General features: G+C 37.2%; 1 non-coding gene across 1 annotated transcript; it reads right to left on the bottom strand.

Moving 5' to 3' along the window:
* Positions 1-2,804: 2,804 nt before the first annotated feature.
* Positions 2,805-2,911, bottom strand: LOC149029305 (small nucleolar RNA R71). The gene has a single exon (XR_016171298.1). It is a non-coding gene; the product is annotated as a small nucleolar RNA R71 (small nucleolar RNA).
* Between the last annotated feature and the right edge of the window lie 12,430 nt (positions 2,912-15,341).

Here is a 15,341-nt window from a genome sequence, read left to right on the forward strand (position 1 = left end):
GCTCAATAGTGCCTACAACACGAGTATTTCTTTTAGCTTGCCGAAGTGACTCGGGAGTGGGTCTCCCAAAGATTGTATTGATCTTAGGAAGATCCTCATCCTTAGAAGTTGTCAGATCTTTTCCCCAAGATTCATCCCTATTTCTAGGAGTTCTACTATGCCTCCTTACTGGTAATCTTCCTCAACTCTGTGGCCAGACTTGACAAACTAATTCAAATGGCCTCCAACGATCAGCTTCTCAACCTCTATCTTGAGCATACGGCAGTCATTAGTGTGATGCCCTTTGTTTTTATGGTAAAGACAATATTTTGACATGTTAGCCCTATTCTCTGGTCTGGCATGTAACTTTTCAGGCCTCTTTAGTATACTAGTGTCTTGGATCTACATCAAAATAGCATACCTTGACTTATTTAAAGGAGTGAAAGCTTCTTCATCTTCGTCATCAACTCCCTGTTCCTCCATTCTTGCTTCCCTTTTTTCTCTTTAGGTCTATGTCTGGGTCTTTCTTCTCAAGTACTTTGTTTGAAGATTTTCCCTCCACCTTGTAATCACTTCAGTTTACCTCTAGGACTTCCTCCACAATAGCCAGCTCATATCCCAGATCTAAAAATTCAGCTACTTGGGTTTTCTTTCCACCATAGATGTTACCAACTTCTCGTTTGTGACTGCTCTTTTGAATGCATTGAAGGCGGTCACCTTATCATCCAAATCCTTAATCAAGATTGAGATGTTGTTGACACGATTTATGAAGTCTCAAATTGACTCATAACGGCCTTGCTTCAATGCCAAAAGGTTGTCATCTGTCTTATCCTTCTTGATTCCACCCTTAAAGCGAGTGGCAAATTCATATTGATAAGCATGCATTTACCATTATTTATTTGATTTAATTCCCCATACTTATTTAATTAAAGAGATCTAATTGAGTATTTTTGTGTATTTTTCATGAATACGGAGATTTTGTATATTAGAGATAATATGGAGTAAAGTTGGCAAATATATTAGATATTGGTGGATTTTAAATCATGGCTTTCAATCTTTCTGCTCAAGAAATCATGAAAAGTGAGATCCTAGCCAAATTGGAAATAGGTGGAGGTTTAAGGAACAAAATTGGTAATAAATCTGAAAATCAGGTAAACAGACCTACCTTTAGTATTGTGGGCATATCTCTCTCGTATGAGCTTGGATTTCGATGATTTAAGATGCTATGGAACGATATTGAAAATATCTACAACTTTCCAGTTTTGAGTTTTTCTAAATTCCGAAAGAATAAAGATCAAATCGACGGGTAAAGAGAGGGGATTCATTGTGTGCGGGAGACATAAAAGAGAAGCCAACCACAGAAAGGAAGACGGCGAATGCGGCTCTGATCTCTCTCATTGCTGAAGAAGAAGACCACATCTCTCTCTCTCTCTCTCTCTCTCCCCCTATGTTTCATCTTTATTTTTCTTATGAACTTTATGATAATGAGTAGCTAGTTCCTTTTCTTTGGGATGTAGATGAACCATGCTTATTTCATTAATTTGATTGTTCTATCTCTTCTAGTTGATTGTGTTTGAGTTTGGCCAAAGATGTTTTATAGCTCAGCGAACTAAGCGTGCCAAGCTTCCGCGAAGGACGATAGTCTTGCGAAGATAGGGCATATCTAGGAAAACCATCCTTAATTTACTTTGAAGTGTAGAGTATATCGGTTAGGGAAAAGCATTGGGGATTCGAAATCCCAAAGATCTTCACATATTCATAGTTAACGTTTTTGCATTAATTAATAGATTTAGTTTAAATTTAGTTTTGTTGAATTCAATCTTAGTGACTTAGCCTTTTAGTTCCCCATAGTTCGACCCCGTACTTTCCGCTTGCTAGATTAGTATAGGATTTTATTTTTGATAGGTTAGCGACACGATCAAATTTTGGCGCCGTTGCCAAGGAACCAAAGCATGGTTGCTAGGATTGATTTTTGTCAATTAGGCATAATTTTTAGAGTAATTTTAGTGATTTTTAATTTTTAATTTTTCTTTGCTTATTTAACTAATCTCTTTTTCTATTGTTTTGTAGGTACCTGCAAGAGTAGCGATTCGATAATTAGTTTAGGTTGTTATCTTTTCTTTCTTAGATATAATTGTATTTAGGACTTTTCAATTGTAATATTTGCATTAGATTGGGTTGTTTAGGTTCATTTTTAAAAATCCCCATCCCTCAGATCCCACATGTGTAACTTTTGTTCGAAAGATCACGTGGATTGCGCTTCAGGTACGTCCTAAACTCTCCCTTTTGCTATAGTTATTTTCTCTTAATTTTACTTATTTAGCTTATTCTTTTTTTTTTATTCTTCTGTGTGTATGCATGGTCGTCGGTCCCTAAACCCTGAGTTGACTCCACTTGACTTAGAGTTAGAAGAGACTTTGGCCAACCTTAGAAGGCAAAGAACCATGGCAAACTATGAGCCTCCAATGAGGCCCTTGAGTGAGCATTTCATTCCTACGATATATACTCCGGTTTCTTGTATTAAGTTGCCTAACATAGAGGCGGCTCAATATGAGATCAAATATAGTGTGATTCAAATGCTACGATCTTTTTATGGACTTGCCAATGAAGAACCTTATAAGCACTTAGATGAGTTTTTAGAGGTGTCATCCACGGTTAAAATTCAAAACCTCTCAGTTAAGGCTTTAAGGTTACTTCTTTTTCCATTCTCCCTTAAAGATAAAGCTAAGCATTGGCTTCATTTTTTAGACAATGTTAAAATTTCTACTTAGGTAGAAATGCAACAGGAGTTCCTTAAAAAGTTCTTCCCCATTGGCTGTACCAATAGCATTAGGAGAGCGATAACGAGTTTCTCCCAACAAGAAGGAGAACAATTTCATGAGGCCTGGGAAAGATTAAAAGAATTGCTTAAAAAGTGCCCCCATCATGCTATTCCTAAATGGCAATTGGTTCAATGCTTTTATGATGGATTTAGAGACCAACATAGGCAAATGGTTGATTCTTCTTGTGGTGGGACTTTCATGCACAAGAATGAGAATGAGGCATGGGAACTTTTTAAGACCCTTAGTGAAAACTCCCAACACCATGCTTCAGCAGCTAGGACTGAGATTCCATCCATTGGGCAACCAAAGAGGAGCGGTCTCTATGAGATCAATCCTACCGTTGAGATGAGTGCTAAGGTTGACTTGTTATCTAAGAAATTGGATTATCTCTTGTCATTAGGACAACAAACCCCATCTCCACTTCCTACAAGTTCTTCTCCACCTAATCAGATTGAAGCATGTGCTTTATGTTCTAGTCTATCCCATCATGTCACTGACTGCTATTTGGCTACACAATACCCTGAGTTTGTTAAGGAGCATGCACATTTGGCCCAAGGAGTCTCTAAATTGGGTAATGATCCATATTCCAATGCCTACAACTCAGAATGGCGAAACCACCCCAATTTTTCATGGCGAAACTCAATGCCCAATCCCTCTAATCAAATACCTTATAGGCCGCCTCCATTTAATATGCACCAAAATGCCTATAGGAATGAGCAACCATCATCTTCACAACCCTCACATAATTCATCATTTGAGGATAAGGTACTAAAAGCACTTAGTGGATTAGAGCAAAACACTCAATTGTTGCATTCTCATTCTCAGTCCATTAACAAATTGGAAACTCAACTTGGTCAACTAGCTGATGCCATCAGTAGGAGGGAGGTTGGTCAGTTACCTAGTCAACCAATAGGTAACCCTAATCATCAAATTGGGTCTAGGAAAGAACAAGTCCAAGCAGTCTCGGTTGTGACACGCAGTGGGAAGGAATATTATGCACCTTTGCCTACTCCTAAGCCATTGCCCATTGATCTTGAGAGTCGAGAAGAGGTTGATTTGACCCATGAGACTGGCAATGATGCACACAAGCCTAGTAAAGAAACACCACCTGTGAGTATTTCCCATCAATTTCCTTGTAAGGGGTTGCACATTTCGATTGTAGAGGGTCCTACTCCTAAATCTTACACTCCCAAAGCCCCCTTCCCTGAAGCTCTTGAGTCCTTAATTCCAGATTCTAGAAAGAATGCTAAGATGCAGGAGATGATTGATTTATTCTAACAAGTTCGTATCAATCTCCCACTATTAGATGCTATCAAGCAAGTCCCAGCTTATGCTAAGTTTCTAAAAGATTTGTGCACCCAAAAGCGTAAGTTGAAGACTCAAACACCTAAAACTGTGCACCTAACTGAACAAGTCAGCTCGGTAATTTCCAACCAACTGCCCCCTAAACTTAAAGATCCAGGTACACCTTTAATTTCATGTGTCATTGGAGATTTATCCATAAGTAAAGCATTGCTTGATTTGGGAGCTAGTGTGAATATTTTACCCGGTTCAGTTTATGATAAGTTTGGTCTAGGAGATTTGAAATCCACTGATGTGATTCTACAATTGGCAGACCGTTCAATCAAACGACCCCGTGGGCTACTTGAAAACGTTTTGGTAAAGATTGAGGATCTATATTTTCCTGTTGATTTTTTGATCCTAGATATGGACAATACAACTACCAATAAGTTACCACCAGTCATTCTTGGACGGCCTTTTTTAGCCACTGCGAATGCTTGCATCAATTGTAGATCGGGTGTCATGGACATATCATTTGGCAATAAGAAACTTAGAGTCAACATCTTCAATGCATCCTTAAGCTCAAATAGGGATGAAGAGTGCCTTGCGATTAACTTTATTGATGAGGTAGTGGTTGATTATACTCCAAACATGCTTATTGATGATCCCCTACAACATTGCTTGCCCTTTGGGGAATCTAACCTAAATATTGAAAAAGTCAACACATTGTTGGACTCTTCCACTTCTTTGGAGCAGTCATCATTCACATTTAGATTTGAGCCTCCACCTCCATTGGCTGCTTCTTACTGAGTCTGGCTGAAGACTCTAAACTTAGCGCTTTATGGGAGGCAACCCATATGTTTAGATATTATTTCTTGTTTTTTTTCCTTTATTTTCTTTGTTTGTTGTTAGGTTTTACTGTTGCGTGCTCTATCATGAGTTCAAACATCGGGTACACTCTTTCCTCTATTTGCTTCTATTATTTTTTTGCATGCACTGAGATCATTGCATAATTTAAGTGTGGGGGGGTGTCAACTCAAGTAAGACTTGTTGATAATTGGTAGAGCATTGTCACAAAGATAAAAAAGTGCCCAATTTTTTCTGGCTTTGGTAAGATAAATGTTTTAATTCCTTGCTTAGATACAAAATGAGAGTTTAAGTGTTTTAGAAATCCCATCTGATGTAATGAACACCCTCTTGAGAGAATAGTAATGGGTTTTACATTTTGAGACCGAGGTTGAATCGGAAAATAGGAATTCTAGGTAGTCCAAAAGGTTTGACCATCTAGTTATCTTGTATTGCCTTGTGCTTATGGTGACAAGTTGAGACCGATTTTAGACTATTAAATGTGAAGTGAATTGAAGTATAATGTGAAAAAAAAGAAAAAAAGAAGAAAAAAATGCTGAAGTTTAAAGGTTAGACCTCCTTCTTAGTAACCGGGTCTCAGTGTCACCAACATCGTGCCTCGCGTCAAACAGTTGGGGTGTCTTTGGTCCAGTCTTGGCCTATAGCCTAGTTGGCTTGAGTAAGTAAGTTCGAGGGGTATTCTACACCTAGTCCCTTAAGGCCATCTGGCTTGACAGTGGCTGACCCAACACTCGTTATATAGGCCATCTAGAAAGCTTAAGATGCACGACATTGCACAGACTAGAACTGTGACCATCAAAGAAAGAAGTGAATTAATGTGCTTATAAAGGAGAAATGTCTAAGAATGTCAATATTGCTTAGATCTTGAGTTCTTGGTATTATTTGGTACCTAGTTTAGTCTTATCTGAGGGTAAACTGGTAGACTGAAGATAAAAAGAGACTTCTCGATTGAATTGTTTGCCTAGAGCTAGACTCAAGAGAGGGTGTAAGAGCTTAAGTGTGGGGGTGCCTATATTCCCTTTAATCTTTAGTAGAGTGTCTTTGTCTTAGAATCTATCTTTCTACTCTTACTACTGCCAAAATAATTAGGAGAGCACTTAAGAATTTTGTGCGTATATTCTCTGCAAACACTCACGAGACACAACTCGTCCACTAGGGTAACCTAGGGGTTTAAAGGCTTGTTGCACATGCTAAGTGCAACCGTGATTCCTACGAAAGTGAATTAGGTTTTTCTTTCTTTATTTTCTGTATTAGTTTTATTTTTATTTTGTTTTGCTCGAGGACTAGCAAACACTCAAGTGTGGGGGTATTTGATAAGCATGCATTTACCATTATTTATTTGATTTAGTTCCCCATACTTATTTAATTAAAGAGATCTAATTGAGTATTTTTGTGTATTTTTCAGGAATAAGGAGATTTTGGATATTAGAGATAATATGGAATAAAGTTGGCAAATATATTAGATATTGGTGGATTTTAAATCATGGCATTCAATCTTTCTGCTCAAGAAATCATGAAAAGTGAGATCTTAGCCAAATTGGAAATAGGTGGAGGTTTAAGGAACAAAATTGGTAATAAATCTGAAAATCAGGTAAACAGACCTACCTTCAGTATTTTGGGCATATCTCTCTCATATGAGCTTGTATTTCGATGATTCAAGATGCTATGGAACGATATTGAAAATATCTACAACTTTCTAGTTTTGAGTTTTTCTAAATTCCGAAAGAATAAAGATCAAATCGACGGGTAAAGAGAGGGGATTCATTGTGTGCGGGAGACATAAAAGAGAAGCCAACCACAGAAAGGAAGACGGCGAATGCGGCTCTGATCTCTCTCATTGCTGAAGAAGAAGACCACATCTCTCTCTCTCTCTCTCTCCCCCTATGTTTCATCTTTATTTTTCTTATGAACTTTATGATAATGAGTAGCTAGTTCCTTTTCTTTGGGATGTAGATGAACCATGCTTATTTCATTAATTTGATTGTTCTATCTCTTCTAGTTGATTGTGTTTGAGTTTGGCCAAAGATGTTTTATAGCTCAGCGAACTAAGCGTGCCAAGCTTCCGCGAAGGACGATAGTCTTGCGAAGATAGGGCATATCTAGGAAAACCATCCTTAATTTACTTTGAAGTGTAGAGTATATCGGTTAGGGAAAAGCATTGGGGATTCGAAATCCCAAAGATCTTCACATATTCATAGTTAACGTTTTTGCATTAATTAATAGATTTAGTTTAAATTTAGTTTTGTTGAATTCAATCTTAGTGACTTAGCCTTTTAGTTCCCCATAGTTCGACCCCGTACTTTCTGCTTGCTAGATTAGTATAGGATTTTATTTTTGATTGGTTAGCGACACGATCACATATCCAAACTCTGTGAAGTTGTGGATAGAGTATCTAGGCAAGCTAAAATACTAGGTAGTTGTTGGGCTTGTTAAGGATACTAAGAAGCATCTGTGTTTGATGACATCTCCTCCTCCACACATGGTCATGATGGAGTTGGAATGAATGATATGCGATGTTGGATCAGTCATTCCCCATCATACATATAAAAGTTGGAGTGCGAAAACCCACAGGTAATGGAGCAGCCAAGATCTCAAGAACAAAATAGTCCTAGTTGAGAGCTTGTTGCATCTCATCAAGGACCTTTTTGTCTAGCTAATACAGGTAGTCATTCATATCTTTAATCTAATGACAAAGGTTCTCATCTCTTACTGCTGGAAGTGTTTTGCGTCCTCCTTTTGCGCACATGGAGGTGCTTGACTCAACAAAATGCTCTCTGGGAGCTTTCCTCATCTTGGGAGGTTGATGACCTTCAGCAATGGCTCTTACAAATGAATGTCTATCATTTTGTGCTCCTAGCCTATCAAAATTTGAGTGATAAGCTCCTTCATGGCGGCATCTCCTACGATCATCTCCTCTGTTCCTCACTGAATCAGTGGGGAGTAAAGCTACACCCTCTCCCTAGCTCTATCTTGCTGATCGACGAGGGAGGATTCCACTGTATCAAGTAGAACTGCAGTTCAACCTTTTAGAGGCATAAGTTGGCTCCATTGGTTCACCATGGTTTGGAATGAGTTCATCATGTCCATCATCCTTCTCTCTAGAGCATATCATTGGTTCATTTCATATATAGGATTTGAAGCCATTCCTTGAAGGGGAAGACCAATGTTCAATGCAGCTCAAAAGTTAGGGACTTGCATTTCTTGTGGAGATAAGTTGGAGGTATCTTTTGATGGACCATCTTTACGGGGATTTACTTTCTTCTTCCCTCCACACGCACATCCCTAGGACTTGGAACTATTTTTATCTGAGTTATCTCCTACCATCTTTACTTAACGTTATAAAGCACAAGGAAGAAATAGAAATGTCTTTCCCACAGACAGCGCCATATATTGCTCCAAAATCTGCCAAGTTTGGTTTGGTCCTAAAATGCCACGAACAAGGGATCTATGGATAAGAAAAATAGTGAGAAAAAGGGCCGTCTGTGTGGACTGGAAGCCACCTCTGATGATCAAGTTAGATTCTGGATAACACAAATCCTCATGGAGAGGAGTAAATGCCTGAAGAGTATGAATGCTCTTGGGTCGTTGCAGGAGTAAATGCTAAGCTTACTTGTCTTACCAGATTATGAAGTAAAGGATTACTCGTATAGGCAAATAGGATGTCTTTTGAAGAAGACGAACCTCAACCATCAGAGGCTTCTAATTTGAACATAGGATTAGGATTCAGGATGGCACCAAACTTGTGGGAGAAGCTAAAGGCTTGATACGGCTTCTCCCAAATCTATCAATGGTTCTAACCAAAGTGGGTTTTAGATGTGGTGTGTCCCCTTTAGACAAGCAGTAAGGAAGCAATACCAAGGGGATATAGTTGAGTTGGTGCATCCCTTAATAAGCACATAGCATTTAATGTACAAGTATAGAGCATTGATGCTCTGACACACGTGCAGATATACAAGGATTGTCTCTTGTCGACTCACCACTCTTGTCAAGAAGTGATAACCGAGAAGTTCACTAAAAACTTACGCTAGTATGTTGAACCTTCCACACAACAATCAATGAGAGCAATACCATAGACATAGTAATCTCTTCAAAAAGTAGCAAGCTAGTCCTTTTGTCTGAGTTAAAACTGATTGTCCGAAGCCGAACGATTCATACCAAATCAATGGTCTAAGTAAAGAATATCATAACACATAATCATTTTCTGGTTAACATCTTGCCCAGCTCATCGTTAACATAGAAAGTCTTATTAGAAACCCATTGGGCGCAATTCACACGTAGTGTCCAGCCGCAATAGTCACCCACTATCTATTGAGTGGCATGGACAACTAGAACTACAAAGAGCATAATTAAGATGCCACTAGTCACATCCATGGTTGTCTGCGGACAACAGTTTTGGGATAGAATCAGACAAGAGTACTCGAGGAAGAGGCAGGGGTAAGGCTTGATCCAATGGTTGTCGGTGAACTAAAGTTATAGCCTAAGGTCAAGGTATCAAAACAGCTTCTCAACAAAATAGGTACTCTTGAGATTGTGCTTTTGCAAAAGCCTTTAGCTCCAGATTCTCTCTTTTGGTTGAAGAAGAAATGGGAGAAAAGTGATGAAGGGGATAAACAATCTCTAAACCTTTTATATAGAGGGAAAATCGTGCTAAACAAGGGCGTATCTAGTGTGGTAGGCTTTTACCACTACAGAGTTTGAAAAAGGATATAATGTATGCAACCTTAACCTTCTTTGACACAGAAATAGCAGCTGTTTAATCCGGACATACCACATATTCTTCTAAGGTCAAGGTATCAAAATAGCTTCTCAACAAAAATAGGCACTCTTGAGATTGTGCTTTTGCGAAGGCCTTTAGCACCAGATTCTCTATTTTGGTTGAAGAGGAAATCGGAGAAAAGTGATGAAGGGGATAAACAATTTCGAAACCTTTTATATAGAGGGGAAATAGTGCTAAACAAGGGCGTATCTAGTGCGATAGGCTTTTACCACTGCAGAGTTTGAAAAAGGATATAATCTACGCAACTTTAACCTTCTTTCACACAGAAATAGCAGCTATTTATGCCGGACATCCCACATATTCTTCATTTTTTCAATACTTCATGTGTCCATGTTTTTTTCAAGAGTATTCTTTATAAACACAAATATAATTCTTTCTTCCATGTTTTTTAGTTTGCAAATTACTACAATCTACACCTTTTGGAATTTATTATACTATGAACGTCTTTTTATGCCAAACACTAGGGTTTTAAATTCAAAAAAAAAATATATATATATATATATATATATATATATATATATATATATATATATATATATATATATATATATATATATATATATATATATATATATATATATTTATATATATATATTTACTAATGCTAAAATGACAAAGAATCAAGGCCAAACGGAAAAATGGATCGAAATGGAGAACTTTGTCTCTCAAAACTTTCGTCAAAAACAACAATATTCAGCTACTTTCAAAAGCCGCAGAAAACCACTTTACAACACCAAGCTACCCTAAAGCAAAAAAAAAAACACAAATTTACGAAAATGCCACTAAAAACAATAAAATGCCCAAAACAATCCCGAAAAGCAAAAAAAATGACGTCTATCATTGCAAAGAAGTGTGTCCTTCGCACAAGCTTGTTTCAAACCAACATGACGAATTCCATCCCATTTGGTACCCTGAGTTACCCCATGTGCCACCCCATATGCGTCGCTCTCCACTACTAGGAAAAGATTTGTCCTCGAATATCCCTCATCTTCACTTGTATCAATCACTTCAAGTGTTGCTTCTGATGAATGATAAGGTGACAGATCTACTACATCAAAAGTGCCAAAAACATTATACTCACCAGGCAATTCAATCTTGTAAGCATTATCATTGATGTGCTCAAGAACATTAAATGGCCCATTAGCTCTAGGTTCTAATTTGCCAAACCTCCAACTGGGAAACGCTCTTGCCGAAGATGAATCCACACTAGATCTCCTTATTTGAAGACAACCATTTTTCTGCACTTATCCTCTTGTTGTTTGTACTTCATATTTTGTTTATTGATATGACCATGAATCTGTGAATGAAATTCTTTGATCTGCTTAGCTTGTTCTTTTGCATTTGAATTGAATTGCTTGTGAACTGGCAATGGTGTGAGGTCTAAAGGAGTAATCAGATTATGCCCATAGACTGTCTCAAAGGAACTCTTGCCTGTAGTGCTATTCTATGACCTGTAGTCTGCTTGAAGTATCACCAAATCACATTGGCAAAGACTATCTCCAATCAAACTGCGCAACAAATCTCCCAAGCTTCAATTGACAACTTTTGTTTGCCCGTCTGTCTGAGGATGGTAGGAGGAGCTGAACTACAGCTTGGTTCCCAATTGTCTCCACAAGGTACGCCAAAAATGACTCACAAACTTGACATCATGATCCGAAGGTATGGACTTTGGAACTCTATGTAGGTTAACAATTTCCTGCGAAAACAAATGAGCCACCTGTGAAGCATCAAAGGTTATTTTGCAAGGAACAAAGTGTGCCATCTTTGAGAATTTGTCTCCAACCACCATGATGGAATCTTTACTCCATTGTGTTCTTGGTAAACCCAAGACAAAATCAAGACTGATATCTTCCCATAGAGCAATTGGAATAAGCAGGTGCATATATAAACCAACATTAGTACTTTTGGCTTTTGCCACATGACACACCCAACATTTTTCCACGAGTTGAGTCACATCTCGCTTCATCGGAGGCCAACAAAAATGTTCACATAACAAGCCCATCATCTTATCCACTTCAAAATGCCTAGCTAGACCTCCTACATGACTCTCAATAATGAAGGTCACCCTCAAAGAGCACTAAGGTATACACAACCTATTATCCTTGAAAAGAGATCCCTCCACAATCTAAAATTGTTGAAAGAGACCTATTTTGCACTTTTTCCAAAAGTCTCCCAAGATTGGGATCATCATCATACAACTCCTTAAAAGTATCAAATCCTAGAACTCTCACCTACATAGTAAAAAGCAGAGAATGTTGTTTGCTCAAAGCATCTGCCACCCAATTCAACACTCCTGCTTTAAGTTTGATGGCAAGGAAAAACGCTTGAAGAAACTCCACCCATTTCACATGTCTAGAATTCAATTTATGTTGTCCATTGATATACTTCAATGCCTCATGATCATAATGTAAAAACTTTTTTGAAACTAGGTAATGCTGCCAATGCTCCAAACTTTTCACTATAGCATAAAATTCTTTGTCATAAGTTGAATATCTTCTTCTAGCTTCATTCAACTTTTCACTAAAGAATGCCGCAAGTTTACTTCTCTAACTCAAGAAACCCCAATACCAACTTGTTTTGAAAATAAAGATAACCGCAAGCGCACAGTATCGTGTAACTAACGGGTCGATCTCAGGGAAATATTCCACTTAGAATTTAACCTCTTAATGGTAATGCGAGAGTGCAATTATTCAAAGATTTTCACTAATTAATTAAATTAAAGCAATCTTAATCCATACATCACATGCAATCGAATTGAGACGAAAAATAAAGCACACACAACCAACACGTAAATAAAAGATAGGAAAAAAATGTGAACAATAAAAATAAATGGGAAGTGATCCGAGCATCAACTCTGGATCGAGGGAAGAGGAGTATAATTATAATGACTTTGACCTTGACCATTTGTTGTAGCTTACAGTCCACCGATCGGGGGAACGGATATTAAAGAGAAAGAAAAAAATACAGAAAGTAAGTAACAAAACAATAAAAGGAAAAGGGAAACCTTAACCAAAGAGAGGCACGACTTTAAGCATCTTTGATCAATGACCCAGGGGGAAAGGAGAACAATAAATAAATGCTGAAAATAAATCCCAAGTTATGAATATGGAGGGGTAGACAGAAGCGGGAACGGAGGGGGGAGAGAAAATTATTGGCGAAGGTTACTTACTCACATCTTTGAATCTTTAAAAAAAAACTTGAACAAACGATCGAATCTCAACAACCTTAACAACCAAATCTAGAATAATCTAGATCTGCAACTGCTAGACCTAGAGAGAAAATGAATCCTCAAACTTGAAACTTGAACTTCAACTAGAAATTGAAGTTGCATTGATAAAAAGAAAGGAAATACACTTGCATAAAATAAATTACACAACTTCAACATTCATTGCAATACATAGAAAAATTAAAACCTAAACATTCAATCTAGAAACTAGAACCTACAAAGTAATCAAAGAACTAGAGAAAACCTAGAACAAGCTAAAGAGAATAGAATGTGCAAAACTTAAATAAACTAAAGAGAAAATAAAGTGTATTAGATCTAAGAGAGGAGGGTATATTTATAGGAAATGGTGAATGATTTACAAATAAGGAAATAAATAAACAAATAATAATAATAACTAAGGAACAAAAAAGAGTGAAATAAAAAATAAAAATAAAAACAAATAAAGAAGGACCTAAATTCGTTAGAAATTCTAAGTGTAGAGAGAGAGAGAGAGAGAGAGAGAGAGAGAGAGAGAGAGAGAGAGGGGGGGGAGAATTTTAATAAATAAATAAATAAACTTGATCGTAACGTGAAGAAAAAGAGGAAGAAGGCAAGAAGGAATATATATATATATATATATATATATATATATTAGAAAAGTGATTTGGGTTAGTTAAGGAAAAAAAAATAGTGAAAGGAATAGAAAGTGGGGGGAGAGAGAGAGAAAACTAATTAGATAAATAAATAAAATCTAATAAAATAAAATCTTCTAGAAAATATATATAAAAAAATAGAAAGTCATAATCTTTGACTACTTGTGGGCCCCACACATTTTCAATTACAATAAAGAAAAATAAAATAAAAACCCTAAACTAATCGCAGCCGTAGATCAAAATTGGCTTCTTTATTTCTAAAATAATTTGGAGTTGTCCCATAATCACATCTCTAGCCTATCATGCTCCAAATCAGGCCCATTTCCGCACTTGAGAATTTGAACGTACTTCTTGACGTGTAAAATCACATTTCATACCCAAAACTTCAAATATTCGTTCAAGTCCTAAAAATCCATAAAATCTACAAAAACAACATAAAACACAAGGTAACTCCACTCTAAGTGTGTAAAATGCATGCTTTTATGTCCTAAGATTTCATAAATAAATGTGTTCATCACAATGCACCTCAAAAACGACATTAAGATCTAGCAGCACTAAAATTAGGTCTTCGGTCACTTTCTGCTTCAACAAATGGAATGCAACTTCGACCTCCTTAGTCCACATAAATCTGTTTCCCTTAATACAATTTGTAATAGGTGCAATGATGGTGATAAAATTGCGAATAAACTTGCGATAAAATGATGCCAACCCATGAAAGCTACGAATCTCAAGAAGATTCCTTGGCACCTCCCAGTTTGTAATTGCCTCTATCTTGCTTGGATCCATCTAAATGTCATCTTTTGACACAATATACCCCAAGAAGATCATTGGATCAAATAAAAATTGACACTTTTTTTTTATATTGGCACATAACTTTTACTCCCTCAAAGTCCCAAATGCTCTTTTCAAATGCTACAAATGTTCCTCTATCTTAGAACTATAAATTAGTATGTCATCAAAGTAAACAACAACAAACTAACCTATAAAATGATGAAAAACCTAATTCATCAATCTCATGAAAGTGCTTGGCATGTTGGATAACCCGAAGGACATGACCATCCACTCATATAGATCATCTCTAATCTTAAATGTTGTCTTCCACTCATCTCTAGGTCGCAACTGAATTTGGTGATAACCACTTCTCAAGTCTACTTTTGAAAAGACAAATTCTTCATGTAACTAATCAATAAAATCATCAAATCTAGGAATAGGAAATTGATACTTGATTGTGATTGTATTGACAGCCCTACTGTCGATGCACATTCTTCGAGACCTGTCTTTCTTGGGCACTAATTAAGCTGAAATTGCATAAGGATTCATGCTCTCTCGGACTACTCCTTTCTTTAATAGTTCTTGCACTTGCTTCTGCATCTCCTCATGTTCATTTGGACTCATTCTGTAAACTGCTTTGTTGGGGATAACAGATCCTAGAATGAAGTCAATGCAATATTGAATGTCTCACATAGGTGGTAACCCTGCTGGTATCTCCTCTAATACAACATCAACAAATTCCTTAAGCAAAGGCATGACTCGCAAAGGAATTTATGGACTATCAAAATTATGGTCCTCACAACACATGCAAAAATCTCAGATGCTTTAACTGTCTCCTCTTAGAACTCTAACCTGGACAACAAACCATTCTTTGCCTCTTTTCTTAAATCTGAAAGACCAAATGTAATGGTTTTACCATCCTTCTTGAAGGTGTAGGTGTTCTTGAATCTATCACGTTGTGTCTTTCTGTCAAATTGCCACGGCCT

The sequence above is a fragment of the Hakea prostrata genome, chromosome 1 (genome assembly GCF_041222555.1).
Source record: "Hakea prostrata isolate BN-2017 chromosome 1, UWA_Hpros_2, whole genome shotgun sequence".
Lineage (NCBI taxonomy): Eukaryota > Viridiplantae > Streptophyta > Magnoliopsida > Proteales > Proteaceae > Hakea > Hakea prostrata.